Source organism: Leptodactylus fuscus, chromosome 9 (assembly GCF_031893055.1).
Source record: "Leptodactylus fuscus isolate aLepFus1 chromosome 9, aLepFus1.hap2, whole genome shotgun sequence".
NCBI lineage: Eukaryota > Metazoa > Chordata > Amphibia > Anura > Leptodactylidae > Leptodactylus > Leptodactylus fuscus.
Window position 1 is genome coordinate 26,291,778 of NC_134273.1, and position 19,937 is coordinate 26,311,714.

At 42.3% G+C, this 19,937-nt stretch overlaps 1 protein-coding gene across 1 annotated transcript in view; it reads right to left on the bottom strand.

Annotated features, from left to right (window-relative positions):
* The window catches only part of XPR1 (xenotropic and polytropic retrovirus receptor 1), a 99,778-nt gene that overhangs the window by 57,800 nt on the left and 22,041 nt on the right, over positions 1-19,937 (bottom strand). The window lies entirely within an intron of this gene.

A 19,937-nucleotide genomic window follows, 5' to 3' on the forward strand; every position in this document is an offset into this window, starting at 1 on the left:
ATGACAAAAAATTTGATTTTAATGTTAGAATCAAGAGATGAGCAAATATATTCAATCGAATACCTATGCCGCCTAGCTCCCGTTGCAAAAACACTTCCGGGGCTTCACATTTTTACTGCCCCTCCCACCTTCCCTGGCGCCGGGAGCTATGCAGCGGAGGTATTCGATCAAGCATATTCGCTCATCTCTATTAGAATCCCTTTCACACCAAAATGTCAGATAAGTGCAATATGCACTAGATATAGACTAGGACTAGACGGACTGGATCCTCCTCCCAGACACTCACAGCAATAGTAGCAGTATATAGATAGGGTGGACTTCCATTGTAATGAGATGGCTTTCATGCATCAGTCTCTCAAATATATCTAGTTTAATGGCCAGTGAATACATGTTGTCCCCGTCTGGCCTACAGAATAATACATTTGCTGAAATATTAAGTAAAAACAACCCTTCCAGCCATTCCACTTTAATGCTGGCGTGACGCTTATTCACAGGGGAAATTTATCCAAAAAAATTACCATATCTCATCCATTATTCACAATGATGTAATGCCAACAGACCAGAACAAATGCTAAATTGTGCACACTGTAGAAGTCAGCTCAAGCTTATTGTGCACCCAAAAGTTCTGCGGAGTGGCACCACGCCGTGTCTAATGTTATCCTAATACACAGCAGGAGAGCGGTCTGTAATATCCCCCCCGCCCCCACCAGCCATCGAAAAGACACATTAAAGTTTAACCTTGGCTTTACTTTACAGGTGGAAAGGGAATCATGTCCAGTATACCAGAGGATAGAAGAGTTCTCCAAGGATCAGATTAGGATGTAAGGCTCAATTACTCATGTACTGTATATTCAGCAGCCATGAGACCCTGCCCCTTTCTGATAGAAAACTGTGGTCCAGAATCTCCTGACATCAATAGGATATAAGGATGACAGATTAAAAAGAAAGTTCTCACTCCAGCACAACCTCCAACATCGTCTGGAACGACCTCTCTCCGCGTACTCTTCCGGCGCTGGCTTCAAACTTCTCCGCACGCGCAGTCGCAGAGCTGACTGCACATGCCCACCCCCATTTTTTTGTGGCCACTTACACTCACGGCAACAAGGCCCGATGGCAGGTCCAACTGCGCACGCGTAGAAGTTTGAAGCCAGCGCCGGAAGACGACACAGGGAGAGGCCATTCCAGACGAAGATAGAAGCGGCGCTGGAGAGTTCTCTCGCAGCTTTGGGGACGCCCCCAATGCTGTTTGAGCGCTGGGGACCTCCCCCAGTGCTGCAAGAGAACTCCTTTGCATGCAGAAGAGAATCGGGATTTCTACCAAACGGCAGAGCAGAGAAGACACCTAAAGGTAGGAGAAGAATAGTCTTTCTTAAGGCTATTCCTACATGTTAGTGAGATAAAAAAAGCAATTTAATGATAGAATCCCTTTAAAGCACAGCCTCTGGCTTCCGCCACGGAGTGTTATTCCAATCAGTGGCTGTTTTTTCAGCATGGATATTCAGCTGTGTGAACATGTCCTAAAGAAATATTCAGACAGTGCAGTTAAAAGAGCATCAGAAAATAATGTACATACATTTGCTTCTTCAATGTGCCTTACAGATTTTACCAGTGAAGCAAATTAAATTTATTTGACCTGTACCCACGTTTTTTAATGAGGCTGTAACTGCACCCACCCACCCCATCGTACCATGACTTGTGCAGTTCAGTGCACTCTAGTGTTCACAGTTATCAGCCACAGCGAGTATGGAAGAGGCCGACAGCCGCTCTCTTCACGGAGACTCTCTGTGCAGATAATAATTACATTACATTACGTGCCTCGTACCCCCAGAAGCCTGCACATCTCTATTACCAACTATTTCATGAGCTTAGTACATTAGGTGAAGTATTCCTTGAAGGGGTCAGTGTGCGAATACTAATGATCATGTACAAAACCCGCTCGGCCTCCACCGTCACATAGCAGAAACCTTGAGATTGTTGAGATGGAAACGGCTTAATGGCAGCAAGAAAGACACAGCCATTACCGGAGCCCTGGAGACACAGGTTAGACGGAGGTGATGGTGCCAGCACATCGAGGGGCTGGACGCAGCTACTGGCATTGTAACACAGTGTGCCTCCCCCTCCCCCATTTTCAGCTTGCGAGGTATTGATTTGGTATCATTTCCGAGGACTTTGGCGTTCTAAGCATGACATTTGCAGATCCCTCAAGGGGCCGCCACATAAAGGACACATTGACTGCTGATGCTTGGCAGGTTTTAATTATACAGGACGTAATGCTAATATAGGATAGACACAAAAAAAACAAACAAACAGGCACACGAAAAATGCAAAAAGAAACGTATGGCTGCTATTCCATCAGTCTATTGTACAGGGATAGATTTCTTTGGAAGAAGAGATTGCTGAGCTTTGGGCAGTCATTTCAGGTACGGAGCTTGATCTACCCCTGACTGCTTCGTGACTGCGAGCGGCCGAGGCCTGGGCGTAATGAATTCACATTAGAAAGTGAAAAACTGAACAGGTCTTAGGTCATCGGAAAAGATGCAGGATGTGAAGAGAAGGAAATCTACAGTCAGCAGGACGTATCACACATCACATGCCGCCATGTTATCATCTGTGGGCGAAAATGTGCCGCAGAGGTTACGTCGTCTGCTAAATATCAAAGAACATTACAATATTTCAGGAGTCATCCGCTATAATATTCTTTCATCATATGCAAGATGGCTCCAGGTTAAGCCTTAAAGGAGTTGTCCAGGATTAAGCAGCTCTCCACACGTGTCCACAGGCTGCGTCTGCTGCAGTTCACTACCGTATATATAAAAATGAGCTGAAGTACTAGACATCGCCCACGGACAGACACAGTCATATATACGGCATAGAAAATCAAGCAGATCCTTCTCTAATCCTGGACAATCCCTTTCAAGAGTCCCTGCCAATAGTACAAGTCATGGTTTGTACATTGTACAGATGCCCCAGAAGAGAAGAACTTGTCAGCCCAATAATGGATGTGCCGTCTCTGTACCACTAAGTCACGTATCTACGGTGGGAGGGGGTGGTGAGGGGCATAGTGAAAATATTGAGTCAAATGGTGCTTCTTCTGAAAAATGTCATTTTTCATCAATATGCACCATTTTTGCCTGTGGTTGTTGCCTGGTATGGTCACTATGTCACTAACCAGTGCTACAACAGCAAATAAGGGGTTTAGGGCTGTTCTCTGTAGGTATCAAATTAGATGCAAGCCCTACTATTAATAATGCCGTCACCCAAGTCTAGTACCAGTACTTACAATACTGCAGAGTCTCAGAATGTGAGGGAGAGATGCTGAAAGCTGTGGATAACACTGGGGAAGGTATAATGGGGGCAAGGAGACCTCAGTATGAGCGAGGATGGGGAGGGGGGATATGAGCTGTATGTGAGAGAGGGGGCTATAGTGAGCAGATTCTGTGAGAGGCAGAATGGGAGCATGGAGGCATTGGCACAAAGCAGGCAGGGCAGAAGAACAGGGGGGGGGGGGGTGATACTTTGATGAATGTGAGTTCACATGGGATTTTTCCTGGTTATGACTTATTATAGAAGAAAAAAAAAAGCAGGATAAGGAAAGATACAGTGCGTAGATAATAATTACTATTGAGGGGAAGGTCTATCAGACATTATAATGACAAAAAAAATACCAGTGTCCCTTTAACTGGGATGTCCACATTTTCATAAAAGGGGAGTAAATGTGGCTCCTGCCAGGTTTACATAAATCTGGTGTGAATGACAGCAGAAATGTCTGCCAACTCCTCATATACAGGGGGCGCGTATAATTAGGAAGCTTTTTTTAGACCTTGCTGCGCTTTTTGTAGTTTTCTTTGGAGAGTTTTTTTGTAAAAAAAACCGCTTCAAAAAACGCCAGGCTGCTTTCCCCTCCCCTAAAGTGAATGGGCCGAAAAAAAACGCGTTGCCTCCCATTCACTTCTATTGCTTTCTTCAGACGGAAAACGCCTGAAGAAAGGTCATGTTGCTTCTTTTTTCTGCTAGCAGTCTACATAGACAACTATTGTAAAGGGGTAGATTTGAAGCGAAATCTGCTGTCAAAATCAGCCTCTATGCCCCTGTGTGAACTAGCCCTTAGACCCCATGCACATGACCGAGTGTACCTCTGAGTTGAGGCAGAGTTTGGACGACATTCGGAGTGACATCAGAGTCCAATGTGCACGCACTTCTATGGAGACAGAACAGGACCTACTCTATTTTCACCAGAACAGAGCCCACCATCATACAAGCTCCTCGGACGTTTGCAGGGAACCCTATGTTCTTTTTCCATTTGGAAATGTATAAATTGATGATGTGTTACTATTCCCCTCGTCAACGCCAGGAGACCCTGCACACGGTCTATTCTGTGCAAATAACTGAAGACCAAACAGGAGTACGGCTACTGACAGGGGGCATAGTAACACTTACCGATATAGTCATACATTTCTATGAGAAATAACAGAGAAACCGCACAATGCAGAGTCCTAGCACCCATATTTCATGAATTATACAAGTATTTACTAAAGCAGACATGACAAGAGATGGGACATGTAGTGTTCATGTTGAGAATGGTGACAGTATCTCCGCCATGGTCGGTGGCCGCCTATTGGGACACAGCAGGTCGAAACAGAAAGCTAAAAAATTCCTGATGGTAAAATCCTGACGTACTATACACATGTACAGGAAACAATCATAGGATTTACTAGACTATGGATGCCATATAAATCCATGTACAGCGGCTGTATGAATAGCTGGCTAGACGCCGGCAGAACAACACATTCATAAGCACAAGGCTCCGCTGCCTACAGAGCAGAGGAACATTCAATTTATCACAAGGCACAATGCGCCACATCAATATCGCCATAAATACATGGCCTGTACGCCGCCAGCAGGCTCCAATAACTCCACCGCTGTAATGAAGTTAACTGGAGAATCAGTCAGAAGCAGCTGGAAAAGATGAGAGGCCATTAATAGAAAAGAAAAAGGTTTATGGACAAACTTGTAAAAATCAGTCTTGTGCTGGATAGAGAGTCAATGACTCCCATGTCTTGTCGCTCACTTATTACTGGCCTTAAGCAGGAAATGGAAGGTAATAGAATTAGGTCGGCGCTGCTTTCTATTACAACAATAGGACTGCTAAGAGGAAGCTCCCAATGATATATTATAGGTCTGATGATACTAAATAAGACAAGAACATGACACAGTATGACAGACAGAGAGAGTTCATGCCTCGGAGACACAGGATATATACTGTATATCCAGCAGATTATTGTACTAGTACTCCAAGGAGAACTGCAGAAAAGAAAATATATGGCTGTCTTCAAACGGCTCGCGTCTCGTAGTTCTTGCTGACAGCCCCTTACCACTGGGCCCCATTCTCTCCTCTTCAGACCAGCCCTGTGGAATGGATGAATAATACAGAGCTCTTGGTCAATGTCAAAAGGCGCCATTATCTTTCCATAGTTATCAGGACCATACACATCACATAGGAGCTGTCACCACTGACAAGTCTGCTTTATTATATACCTATATTCCACATGTGCATTATGCTGTTCCTCTCTTATTCCTATTAGAAATATAGAACATTGGGGAAGATTTATTAAGACTGGCAAGTTGTAATAAAGCCCCTGGAAGGCACAGGGCACGTCTGATATATGAAGAGGCTCCTTTAAGGGAGATCTGCACCACGGCGCCCCCACCCTGTCCAGTCAGTACTGACATTATAGGCCAGGTTGACATCTACACCCTCAGAAATCACCAGATAAAGTGCTGCAAGTCTTTTTGTCCGGTGGTTTCAATTTAAGACAATGGACTCCATTATAGTCAATGAGGTCTGACGGTCACTGTTGGTGTCCGATGTTCTAGTGGTCCATGAGTACATTGTTCTGGTCCTTTGACTGACACCAAGGTGCAGATATAGACACAGTGTAAGGCCGCATACAGACAAAGCTCTTGGGGGAATAGTAGGACCCAGTAGTCAATTTATTCCTATATATGTGGGAAGAATAGGAGGAAACGAACTATGCAACAGAACGATCCAGAATTGTCATTGTATGGAGATAAATGCTTAGTAAAATGGATATGTCAGGAGAGGTGCTGGAAGAACACACTGCTGAGGATGCATGGTTTTTGGGTTTGTTTTGATTTTTTTTTTTTTTTTAATGTTTTTAATGGAAAGAAGGGAATAAGTCGCAGCTAGACATATGTTGCTAAAAGGCTTTAATGCAAGAATTATGTGTGTGTGTGTATATATATATATATATATATATATATATATATATATATATATATATATAGTGTTATATGATTTTTTTATTTGGTATGGAAAAAACAAAAAACAAAAACACTTTCAACGCAAATCAAAACCAAGGTAATCTCATCCGCTAGACAGAATTCAATTGTCCTCAGTGGTATAACATGGAATAATAAAATACACTGTCTGTTTCATTATTCAACATGTTCAATATCGCTACCTAGGATTGTACTTTGTTGGCCTATTGTTAGAATAGACCATCAATATATTATCAATGCAACATACAGAGCAATCTGCTTCTACCTGCATATACTGTAATCTGCCAGGCCGGGTGGTAGTCCCAGTTGTGTCAGGTATCACCCCCTCCCCTCATACGATCAGATATTGATGGTCTATCGTGATGCTAGGCCATCTATCTATATAAATAATTAAAACAATACAGTCTGCCAGCAACTTGTATAGATGGAAAAATGTCCTTTTATTGGAAAAAGCAGTACACCATGTATCGGTCCACACAAATTAAATTAATTTATTTGATTTATTATCTCATCATCATGGAAAACCCCTTTAATGCAACATTTTTTTTTTGAGACAAGTCTCCAGAGCTGCAGAATGGTCCATTTTACCTCCAACAAACTCATGATACGAGCGATTTGTGCACAGGATTACCTAGACAGGATACATTTTTATCCACCCCCTCAGCTACCATAGAAAATGTTGATATAAGATACATGATAGCAAACCTAGGTCATGAGGATTTAACCACATGGAGCCATAGGCAGTTGGAGTGTTGCCATATGGCGCCTCCACAAAGTGCTGCATTTTAGCACAATGGAGTATTAAAACAGTGTAAACTTATTACAGAATCTAATAACGCTCAGAATTATCAGTCGGCCTCCGGCTATGCGATAACTCTGCTACATCTACAGACACCTTTCTTTGCCAAAATTTACAAAAAAACATGTTTGCTTCCCACACAAAGTACAAAAAGGTGCCTAAAACTAACATGTGCCGAGTAACACATAAAAGCCAATTTAGCACAAATTGAATCAAAATTCTGGAGCATTTTCATGGGCCAATTTAAGAGAATAAAACCCTTCACATTTTTTGGTGGATTTATATGAAATCATAAAAAGTATGTGGAGGCAGAGTATGGACACGTGTGTTACTCTGGTAGTAAATAGTAATATGGCCATTAGAAAGATGAACAACTAATATTATCTTTACTATTACTTTACTTTTTTGGAATTGAGACGCTCCATGTAGGGACAAGGGAACAGCCAAGTGAAGGTTCTCCGATCTACACTAACCACAAGTTATGCCGGAACCCCCAGTGATCAGCTGTAACCTTGTATGGACACCTGGAAGTAAGCGCTCATTCTCCCTGCAGTGCCTCCATAGGTTAAGTCTAGTATTACAATGTTAATGTAAATCAATGAGCTGTTATTACAATGTAGAACAGGACAAGGACTGCAGTGCGAGACCGCCTCCATCTACTCAGACATAGACTCCATCTACCCACAACAAAGGACCCTCCCTCTGTATATAAATAAGGACTTTGTATATCAAACAACCCCTTTAAAAAGGGAGGCAGATTTAGGGGGTTTCCACATCCAAAAGCATTTTCATACTGATGATTAATCCAAAGAACTGGCTGTTAGTACCTGATCTGTTGGGGAGTTAACACCCTGACCCTGCACAGATCAGCTGATATAGCAGTGGACAGGGAGTGGAGGTTACTCTGCTCCTGTAATAGAACCATAGTTACAGGCCAGGCAATCCGGTACGGCAGATCTGTTCCTTTTACTTGAATAGGCACCAAGCTGTCCACTGCTATAGCTTCTGGCACCCTGGTGAACAGATCTGCACAGGGTCCAGGTGCATTTTGGGTAAAGAAAAAAAAATCCCTTTAAGCATTTTAGTCTCTATTTGAGGTGTAGGCCATGGTTTGGTATGACCCAAGTCAAACTGCATCTAAAGGTTGTCACGACAAAAAAAAAAAAATTCAAAGGAAGCCAACCAAGATGCAGCATATAGTTAGAGAAAGGGGCCAAAAAATGAGCAGCATAATAGTTATTAATAAAGAAAAAACACAAATTAGAATAATTAACCCTTCTCAATCCTTTATGTTGTGAATGGAGGTTACATAAGCTGACATCACCCACAATGTACACAAATATGCCCTTTAATAATGAACCAAACATTTAGCAGGAGCCTCATGGTCCGTTCTGTTCTTACTGCTGTATACACGGAGTACAAGCTATAAAATGTAATAATAATAATCATCGAAATTCATGACCAATGAGTGCAGCAAAGGGCAAGCAGAACAGCCCGACCATCCTGATGAGCACCCATCAGTACCATAGAAAGTAGAGTATTATCCTACAGTCTAAGCAAGCCTATTTCTGGTAGGTGATATAAAATGCAACACTTGGGTTCTTGTGCAATGTCAAACCAATCATGCATGAAGATTACCTTTAATGTATACAGGCATGGCAACATCTAAGTGCTTTCTATTCATGGGTTCCCATAAAGATGGGCTGGCTATCATTCTGAAGAAAAGACATTTTAATGCAAACCTGTCAGCTTAGTTTTGCTGCCCTATTTGAGAGCAGGATATCATAGAGGGAGAGTGGTACAGCTTCATGATATATAGGGTTATATGATAGAGGAGAGAAGCCGAGCTCTGTGATATATAGGGTTATAGGATAGAGGAGAGAAGCTGAGCTCTGTGATATATAGGGTTATAGGATAGAGGAGAGAAGCTGAGCTCTGTGATATATAGGGTTATATGATAGAGGAGAAAAGCTGAGCTCTGTGATATATAGGGTTATAGGATAGAGGAGAGAAGCTGAGCTCTGTGATATATAGGGTTATATGATAGAGGAGAGAAGCTGAGCTCTGTGATATATAGGGTTATAGGATAGAGGAGAGAAGCTGAGCTCTGTGATATATAGGAGTATAGGATAGAGGAGAGAAGCTGAGCTCTGTGATATATAGGGTTATAGGATAGAGGAGAGAAGCTGAGCACTGTGATATATAGGGTTATATGATAGAGGAGAGAAGCTGAGCACTGTGGTATATAGGGTTGTATGATAGAGGAGAGAAGCTGAGCTCTGTGATATATAGGAGTATAGGATAGAGGAGAGAAGCTGAGCTCTGTGATATATAGGGTTATATGATAGAGGAGAGAAGCTGAGCTCTGTGATATATAGGGTTATATGATAGAGGAGAGAAGCTGAGCTGTGTGATATATAGGAGTATAGGATAGAGGAGAGAAGCTGAGCTCTGTGATATATAGGGTTATATGATAGAGGAGAGAAGCTGAGCTCTGTGATATATAGGGTTATATGATAGAGGAGAGAAGCTGAGCTCTGTGATATATAGGAGTATAGGATAGAGGAGAGAAGCTGAGCTCTGTGATATATAGGAGTATAGGATAGAGGAGAGAAGCTGAGCTCTGTGATATATAGGAGTATAGGATAGAGGAGAGAAGCTGAGCTCTGTGATATATAGGAGTATAGGATAGAGGAGAGAAGCTGAGCTCTGTGATATATAGGTGTATAGGATTTGAATTGGGATTTTTAAGTAAACAGTAAATCCTGACAGAACTCCTAGGACGGTTGGTCAGTCCTGATACTCCGCCCACAAAGGAAAACTGACAGCTTTTAAACAATGATACAGGGAGATCTGTCAATTACCCTGTGGGTGTGCGGGGCTATCAGGACTCTCACTGTCTCTCCTAGGAGTCCTCTCAAGATTTATATTCCTTTTTACTAAAAAAAAAACAAAAAAAAAAAAACAAACCCTGTTCCATATCCTATGACCATATATATTACAGAGCTCAGCTTTTCTCCCTCTATGGTAGGGGGCTTTCACATGGGGCAATAAAACATCTGTGAGAGTCACTTTAAATAACCAGATCACAACCGAGGCTCTCTAAGGAAGACATCTACACAGACTCTTATACCCAAGATGGCTTCTTCAGCACGGAAGCCACCCACCAATATAAAAGAACTGCTTATCAGCCATCTTTTTAATAACGCCAATGACTTTCCTTATCTGCAGGATGATGTATGGCCTCAGGACAGATGTGTAACATTTACCGTATATTTCTGGCAGCCAGGCAGCAATCCATATGGTTTTCAATTTAGAAGACAATTCTGTATGCGGAGAAAGTACTGATCCGAAACGTTATTGAGCTTGTGAGCAAACGTGACTAATACAAACAAATAAGGAGAGGCGGCCACAGACGCCGGCTAATAGTCCCTTGTAGTATATAGCAATACTATGAAGGAGAGGAGTCACATCCTACAAATAACAGACATGCTGCACAAGATCACATTCACCATAACCTGGCCATATACCTGACATAGCGATCTGTCTGCCAAAGGCCATTCCTAGATAGCGGTTGACGAAAAGTTATTCCTCCCATTCCCCCACCATACACATACAGGTACAGTCAAGCACAGCTAGAGGGGAACAGGCCACTACCAGACACTGACAACCACTTGTCTCCTGAGATGATGAATCCCAATCCTGATTTCCCACCTCCATAATACATCAGAGAGTCAGCTCGTAGCACCCGAATCAATAGGTTCAGCAGATGTCTATTTGTAGTGTTTGTTTGGGCAGCATATCCTTCAATCCCACCAGGGCCAAAACTGGCCAGGCCAGAGGTTGAGACTTAGGTGTCTACTACAGCCAGTGCCAGGCCTCAGCAGTCACCTAAGCCACCGCACATCCAACCCAACCAATGCTATCACCAAAAGGAACAGGAGACCTAGCGCCCTAATGGAGGACCAGGGGTAGGTTAGTATCTGTCTTGTTTCTTTATGGGTAAAAAATATGCAAATCTATTCTCCAGGCAAACACTCTCCCTGATGTGTACGATTGTCCCCTGACCCTTGTTTCTTTATGTTAAGAAATAGAAGTACAGCGACTAAACCAGGCTCTGTCCGGGTCACGTCCGCTCCCTGGAGCGCTGCTCTTGCAGCTCAGATTCCAATCACCCAGCGCAACAAATGCCTCATTTCCATAAGACCTCAATGGTGCTTTTCTCCAAATCTATAACAATGACACATGTAACAAATGCAGGTACCATATATACTCGAATATAAGCTGACCCGAATATAAGCCGAGACCCCTAATTTTACCACAAAAAACTGGGAAAACTTATTGACTCGAGTATAAGCCGAGGGGGGGGGGGGGGGAGTGCAGCAGCTACTGGAAAATTTAAAAAATTAAAATGGTTGGAGTTTTTGGGTGCAGTAGTTGCTGGAGAAGGGGAGGGGGTGTTTTGGTTGTCTGTCTGCCCCTTCCCTGAGCTTGAGGACTGGGTTTTTTTCCCCCACTTGTAATTCAGCCTGGCTGAATATAGGGGATCTGCAGTGCTCCTATTAACCCCTTCCAGACGGAACAGGAGCACTGCAGATACCCTATATATATTCAGTAGACCGGGCACTGTCAGACACAGGGATACCTAATGTGTATGTGTCTCACAGTCATTTTCTACTTTTATATGTATTCTAGGGAAAGGAGGGATTTAGAACTTTTACTTTATTTTTTTTGTTATATATATATATATTTTTTTAAAGCTTCTTTTTCTTTCACTATTTTATGGGAGATTCTATACATTACTATTGCGGCTGGTCATAGACCCCCCCCCCCCCTCCCAAAAAAGAAAAAAAAAAAACTTTTTTTTTTTTTTTTTTGCTTGACTCGAGTATAAGCCGAGGGGGGCTTTTTCAGCACAAAAACTGCTGAAAAATTTGGCTTATACTCGAGTATATACAATATCTCTCTCTCATTCATATGCTGTCAGACTGGGCCTAACAAATAACCAGTTTCCCCTTAATGACTCCTAAACAATCAGGTTGGAATAAATCATTACAATGAGGCTTTTTTTTTTTTCTTTTTAACCAGTTGCAAAACCAGCAGCTGAAGACAATAGGACAATGTGACATGACCTGTCGCTGTGATGTGCTGAGGACACAAACAGTAGCCTGACCTCACTACTGGGGCAGGTAGAGAATAGATATGACCTGAGCTGCCATTGCCTAAATACTTCAGCCTTGTACACATAAGGGAACACCTTACTGAACTATCTGCACTATACACAGAGACAAGACACAACACACTACAACCATGACTCAGGATTTTTGTGTTTAGGTCAAATCTGATCCCAACTTTTTTGGGGGACCCAAAAGTTTCCAGAAAAATTGTTATTGAAGCGTGTATTTATTTTTTTGTACAAAATTCCTTCAATCTCCTACAAAGTCCTCTCCTTTAGCGGCAATACACTTGTCAAATCTAGTCGTCCATTGTTCAAAACATTTTTTAAACTCATCTACTTTAAGGTGTGCAGGCACCTCCGTCATTTTCCTCTTCACCTCCTCCCCATCGGCGAAACGCTTCCCCTTGAGGTTCCTCTTCATTCGTGGGAATAAAAAAAAAAAAAGTAACCGGGAGCCATATTGGGTGAATAGGGTGGGGCAAGACAGCCATGCCGTTTCTTGCCATGAAAGTGGTCACCGAAATGGCGGTGTGTGCTGGGGCATTGTCGTAGTGGAAAAACCAATCACCAGACTGCCACATTTCGGGCCTTTTTCGCCGCACACTGTTGCACAACCTCTTGAGAACCCCCAAGTAGAAAACCTGGTTGACGGTCTGAGGTGTTGGAACGAATTTCGAGTGCACAATCAATTTGCATCGAAAAAAACAAATGACCATTGTCTTAACTTGATGAGCGACGGCTGGACAAAACAGCTCTTGCAAGAAAATTCACTGCGGGTAGCCGAAACCTTCCGCATCACTGCCGCTTGGCACACTGACTGAGAAGGCGTGGTTGAACAAATAACTAGCTGCAGAATCGCGTACTACGAAAACTGCGCGCAGCCTCATTCTGGAAACCTTTGGGTCCCCCCTCGTATTTTAAAGAGGGGAGTAAAAGAATATGTGGTACTATACAAGTAAGAGAAATAAATGACTGTGTGAACAGCAGCAAAGACCATTAGGGTCCTCGCACATGGATCTGGAAAATATATCAGTGGTATTTCCCAGCCTGAATCCTATCTAGAGACCCCGAGTCTAAGAATCATCTACTGTACGATGCTAAGAGTCACTGCCTCCCCATGGGACTCCTAGCACAATAGATGACTATGATGCTGGGAGTCCAGGTCTTTAGACAGGATTCGGTCTGGGAAATACAACCGATATATGGTACAGAAAATATGGTCCTTAACGGTGTAGGGACCCTTAGCCCATACTCCAGTATGAAACTAACCCACCTCTTACAGTCCCTTACCATTCATTGGAATAAAGGGCCAGACAAGTGGTCTATTCTGTGTTTACCCCCAGGGTGGAGGTCAGGGAATAGTTGAGCTGCCACCATACTTAGGAGACAATGCCCTGGTTACTTGTGAACCCCAATGGAGACTAGTACAGAGGTGAGTGTATTCTTTGTTATAGCACTGAATATACAGACACATAGCCAAAAACACACTACACAGAAATTGTAGTTCTTAAAGGGAATGTACGCCACACTGTCTGCCTGTAAATATTTATGTTATCAATGAAATAACAATTGTGGAACATCTTCTCTTAAAACGTTGCATTGTTCAATCTAATATTCCTATTAGAAGCCTATACACAGGGCCGCACCTCTAATGAGGCGACGTGAGGCAGCTTGGGAGTGGGCGGCAGCCATGGGACTTTTTTTTTTATGTAAACAGTATTAAAGTTAAAGGACCTTTGATGATCTCAGTGATGATGTCATCAAAGGTCCTTTTGAAATTCGGCACCTATCCAGGGTCTGCGTGAGGAGGAGGGGAGGGCTGCCGATCGCCGTTTGTAAAAATTTCCCTGCACACATCAGCTTGCTGTGCCGCCCCTCCCCCTTAACATCGGAGTGTGAGGGGAGAAGTCTCTTGCAATGTCACTGCTTACTCCACTGCCAGGCAGAGCTGCACAGGAGTTTCCTCCATGTCCTGTGCAACCAGCAATTCAGCCAAAGGTAAGTATATATTCTTGGGTAAAATATGTGTATATGTGTTTACATTATGTGTCTTATATACTGTGTGAGTCCTGTATGTGTGTATATTGTATATGACTGTATGTGTGAGTGTAGATGGGTATATGTGTAGGTATATACAACTATCTATCTCCTATCCATCTATCTACCTATTATCTATTGTCTATCTCTATCTCTCATATCTATCTATGTATGTATCTATTATCTATCTGTCTCCTATCTATTATCTATCTCTATCTCTCATATCTATCTATGTATTTATTTATCTATCTCCTATCTATCTCTCTATCTATTGTCTATCTATCTCATATCTATCTATGTATGTTTGGGTATGGTGTCTTTTGATCGACCGCCCCAGGCAGCAGAGGGGCTAGGTTCACCACTGCCTATGCATCAATTAACAACTGGGTGTTACCAGCTTTCTTGTCAACAGGGCGTGTCTCTACACAGTCCGATAATGACAGCACTGATTGGACAGCCTCAGACTATGAAGGGACACGCCTCCAACTGGTTGTCAACTTACTCATAAATTTCCAGGAGGGATAACAAGAGGAACAGCACAATGTAGAGAACTTAGAAAAGATGTTGAAAAAGTGTTCTTTCATGTAGAATACATTTATGTAGTCAGACAGACACGTCAGTAGAACAGAGATGTGGGGATGTAGTTGGTGCTTTGGCAACAACATAACAGCACAATGGAAAAAAAACAAACAGGTGCCCTAAAGAGACTCTTGTTCTGTTTGCCGGCCAAGGTTTCTATGATCTTGAGCCATTTTCACCAGATTCTTTTAAAAAGACTCTTTACATGTTGCCCTTCCAGGCTCATAAGAAAGCCTATAAATGCAATATCAGTGTGTGGTAACGCATTAATAACGCATGAAAGGGCACGTGACATGAGCTTAAATACACATGAAATTTAATGTGTGCGGTTTCTTTAATGGTGCCCGAGCGCCAGATTGAGTCCTTGGGGTCACCACTTCTGTGATAAAGAAGACGGTTGTTTTCTCAATACAATAAAGTGAATACAGTCTCAGCTATAACGTATTTTTAGTGCAGGTTTTACTGTTCACGATGATCAGTTTAGCCTTATTCCTTGGAATAATAATAAAAAAATCATCTCCAGGCCGATGCTAACAGAATTACGGCTCACAGTTTGATATAGCAACACATTTGCTCAGGCGAGCGAACCCTCATCTGCTGAGATTTAGCCTGGCGAGGGGGTTTGCACTGTATCTTTGGTTGCCATATTTAGCTGTTCTACTTGAAAGGTGAATTTTCCACATTTACAGGATAAACAAAGGCGACATTGTGAAATATTAATAAATATTAGCTGTCCACTTCTCCGACCTGTCAACGTCTCTCATCTGTAAAGATTGATGTTCTTTCAGCGATGTCCAGAACACCTTGGGAGTGGGAGTGAGAAAGAAGGGGGGATTGGAGGGGGACAAAAAAAAAAACGCAGAAGACAGAAAATCGCCAGTGGACCCCGGGCAGTGAGGCAGATAATCACAATGAATAATTTACAGGCACGCTTTCATCCTGGACGCCCTGAATCCTAAGGAGTCTGGGGAGAAGGCTGCACATCTGCTAAATGAGCAGAAGAATTGAAGAGGAGGGGGGAGCAGAGTCCTGCTGGTGGTACCTATAGATACACGATATAGGTGAACCAGATATCTAGGAATAGAAACTAAAAAATAGACATTTTACAGACGGTAAATAAGGAAAATTTAGTGATGGAAACTTGTAACCTCGATCAGCTTTTCCTCCATCACCGAGAGGAGTAAACATCAAAGATTCCCTGGTGCAACAGATGTAAAATCCGATTCCAAACAATGCCGCTTCCTCCGCTAAGAGACTGGATACTGTAGACTTTCCAGTAATGCATTCACATTGCACCAGGGGATGTTTGAGGAACGTTCCCACATGGTATAAACTGGGCAGCAGACTACAAAGATGCCGACTGCCTGTTTATAAAGGAGCAGAGGAGCTATGCGGCCGCACAGAACGGCGAAGGTGGTCGAAACCGGCAGAAAAAGGTTCATAATAACCAAGATCTGGGAATAAGAAAACAAGACGGTAATAAATGAGGCTAAAAAGCAACAAAGACGGGAGTCAAGAGACCGACAGGGAGGTTTGTAATTGGCATCCTAGAGCTATAGTACCAGCTCCACCCGGTGCTACACACAAGCGCCATCCTCAGGCATGTGAAGCCGGCGTTGTGAAGAGCGGGGACAGCTTGTGCTCAGGGCGAGATACTTCTCACATGCCTACGAACCTGCCACTATTACAGCACAGCTGTGATCTACCGTCTGCCGACCCCATGCTAATAACCGCCAGGAGAGGGAAGGTGCGAGGGGAACCAGAACAGACTTTCAGCAATACCGGGGACACTAAGTCTCCATTAAACTCACAATGCTCTGTGTTTACAGTCAAGTATTAAAGGGGCAGATAATACGGTATATAAAAAAGTATATAAAAAGCAAACGGTAGATGTACCACCACCATGTGTAATACTACTATAAGAAACAATGTGGGTAAGCAGCACGTATAAGGCCCTGTTCACATATCGATTTGAGTTTACATTAGAGGAACACATTAGGATGATCTCACAAGGCGTACCTCAGATGAAAGGCTGTGCCGTATCCCATAGTATAGGCATACATAGGCGAATGTCACCCAGGGGCGAAAAATATACAAAGCATTATTTATTTTCTGCTGTTTTTCTGTATACACTAATGTATATTGGCTCAGCACGCGGCATATGTCGGCGGTATGGCAGCCTACAGTCATGTCTGAGGTAAACGCCAACGCAAGAAGAAGGTGTGAACCAAGCCTAACAAAGCCTGTAGTGGTAATCGCTCTGTATATTCAGCATAAACCACTGGACCTATGCAAAATAGTCTTGTAAAAATCCACAAAAAGGTTCCCCTTACACACTATTTTCTCTGTTTTAAACCACAATGGAGCGTATAGCCCCTTTGACCCGCACATTGCGCTCCTTTCAAGAAACTGGATTTTACACGCCTTAAAATGAATCAACTTGATTCACTTCAAGGCGTGTTAAATCCAGTTTTTTTAAAGGAGCGCAATACGTGGGGCAGAGGGGCTATACGCTCCATTGTTGTTTATTGTCTGGCACGGTCAGTCCAAGCGATAACCAGTTGCCCCTATCGTTTGCAGCCCTCGCCAAAAAGGCATTCCCCCTATATACAATCTGCTCAAACATTCTATTTGGATAAAGCAAGTTCTCCCCAGGTCCTCAGAGGAGGGTTCCAGGACGAACACGCAAACTCTTGGCAGTTGGAGCGCAACTCTTCTTTTTCCTCAACTACTTCCATTTTTTCTGTTTTTACAGAGAACCTGTCAGGTCGGTATGGGACACTACAACCACTCACAGGTCCTTACAGAATGGGGGTTTACTGTCCCAAATCGCCCCATATTAAATCCATTTGTGCCCACATTCTGATAAATAAACCTTTCCACTTACTAGGAGAAGAGTCCGCCGAGTCTCATCAGACTCCTCTCTGGTGCTCCTGTTGTACAGTGAGGCCGAGGACATACACCCCAGCATCACTGTGCAAGTAGTGGAGGTACAGAACATGCGCACTGAAGCAGAGATGTAGTCTTCTGGCCTACGCAGAGGGAGTCCATGGCAGAGAGAGTATAAAGCTTTTTTATTGTTATTGCAGTCACATATGGCGTAACAACAGAGCAATTGGGGAAGCGAAACCCCAGGTCTATAAGAAGCTGTGGGTGATTTAGTGTTCCAAATCCCAAAGAAGTTCTGTTTAAATACTTAAGACAAATCACAGACAACCCCCCCCCCCCCCCCCCCCAAGACACAAAACCAATGGTAAAAAAAAAAGCATCATAAGGCTGTGTGTGAATCCAGCCAAGGTGTAGTGGAAGGGGATTCTTAGGTAAGTTTACACGGCATATTTAGATCCGCCATAGGCAGAAAGATTTCCTACTACCCCCTTTCACTTCAGTTGGGCATCATGGTTTTTGGTTTCTTTTTTTAATTTCCCGCTGACTTTTTCAGCTACCAGGAAAAGCAACCATTGAAATGAATGGGAGGAGGATTTATTTCCTGGCAGATTCCACTGTGTGAACGTTCCCTTAATCTTTTCATAAAAGCATAGTAACGCTGTAATGTAATCCTTGGCTTTTTGTTTTGCACAATGTTTCAGCGGGGTATACAATGCATTCTTGTTGCCATGGAAACATATGAATAAATGTAATTAGACTTTCTCAGGTTCTACAGTAATATAAATGTGATATTTAGTCTGCAAATGTACATAAGGGACAAATGTACAAAACAATATCCCCCTGAACGAGAGGGGCCGATGATATGTTATGGCCCACACAGTGACACTCCTTATACTGGGGCCTCACTACTCTGTAACATACATACATAGTATATATAGTGTATACATAGTTACTATAGTATGTACTGTACATAGTATATACATAGTTACTATAGTATGTACATAGTATATACATAGTAACATGGGATCGGGCATGCCAGGATTCTCAGCTTCCACATACCGGAATAGTCTACAGCATAGTTTCATAATAAGGTTATACGAGGCCTTAAAGGGAAATTACCTATTGCTTAAACCATGTTTTTATATTAAACAATTTTTAACAAATTTGAGGTAATATCGTTTTTCACATTCCACGTTAATATCTTAAATTAAAAAAAAAACAACAAATTGTAAAAATCTTGTGGCTCCAACTCTTACCACTAAGCTTAAAATAGATTCTCCCTGTTTTCAACAGATGAACCAAAAGGGGCCATAGACACAATGCTGCAAGGCAGACCCTGCTGACTTCTATGGGAGAGATTTTTTTAGGCATGTCCTGTGACCTCTGCAGAGGTCATTGTGTAGATAAGCTGTGAAATTACCAATTGTGCCTGGTGGATTCTGTGTCATTCATATATATATATATATATATATATATATATATATATATATATATATATATATATATATATATATATATATATATATATAATAAAAGTGGAGATCATTGGTGTCAGGTGGCAGCTGCAAAGAAATCTCTGACAGAAAACAAGATGTGTCAGCATATTATTTGGCTTAGCGGCCAGAGTCAGAACTGCGGTATTTTTAGAATTTTTTTTAAAAAAAATACAGATTATAAAGAACATTTTTAAAAACCTAACCAAAAATTCTTTAAATATAAAAAAAAAAACCTGATTAAAAAATAGGCCACTTTCTGGCAACATATTCCCTTTCAGTATTGTGTACAATCCCTGGATAGCACTATGAATTACTCATTTTAATACATACAAATAATACTACAATGGGTCAGTGTGTATATTGGGCAGTGTGTGTGTATAAATATATACACACAGACAGATAGATAGATAGATAGATAGATAGATAGATAGATAGATAGATAGATAGATAGATAGATAGGACTTGTTTTCTAAAGCTGCAGACTGACTGACAATGAGGACAAGATTGTCACCTGTTTCCTCCTCTAGATTTCATGTTCCTTAAAGACTCAAATCCGCACACAAGAAACAAGCGTAAAGCAATCCAAGTGGATCAGTCCCAAACACAGAAAAGATATTTCTCCTTTAAATAGAGATCCTGACAACATTACAACAGGAAA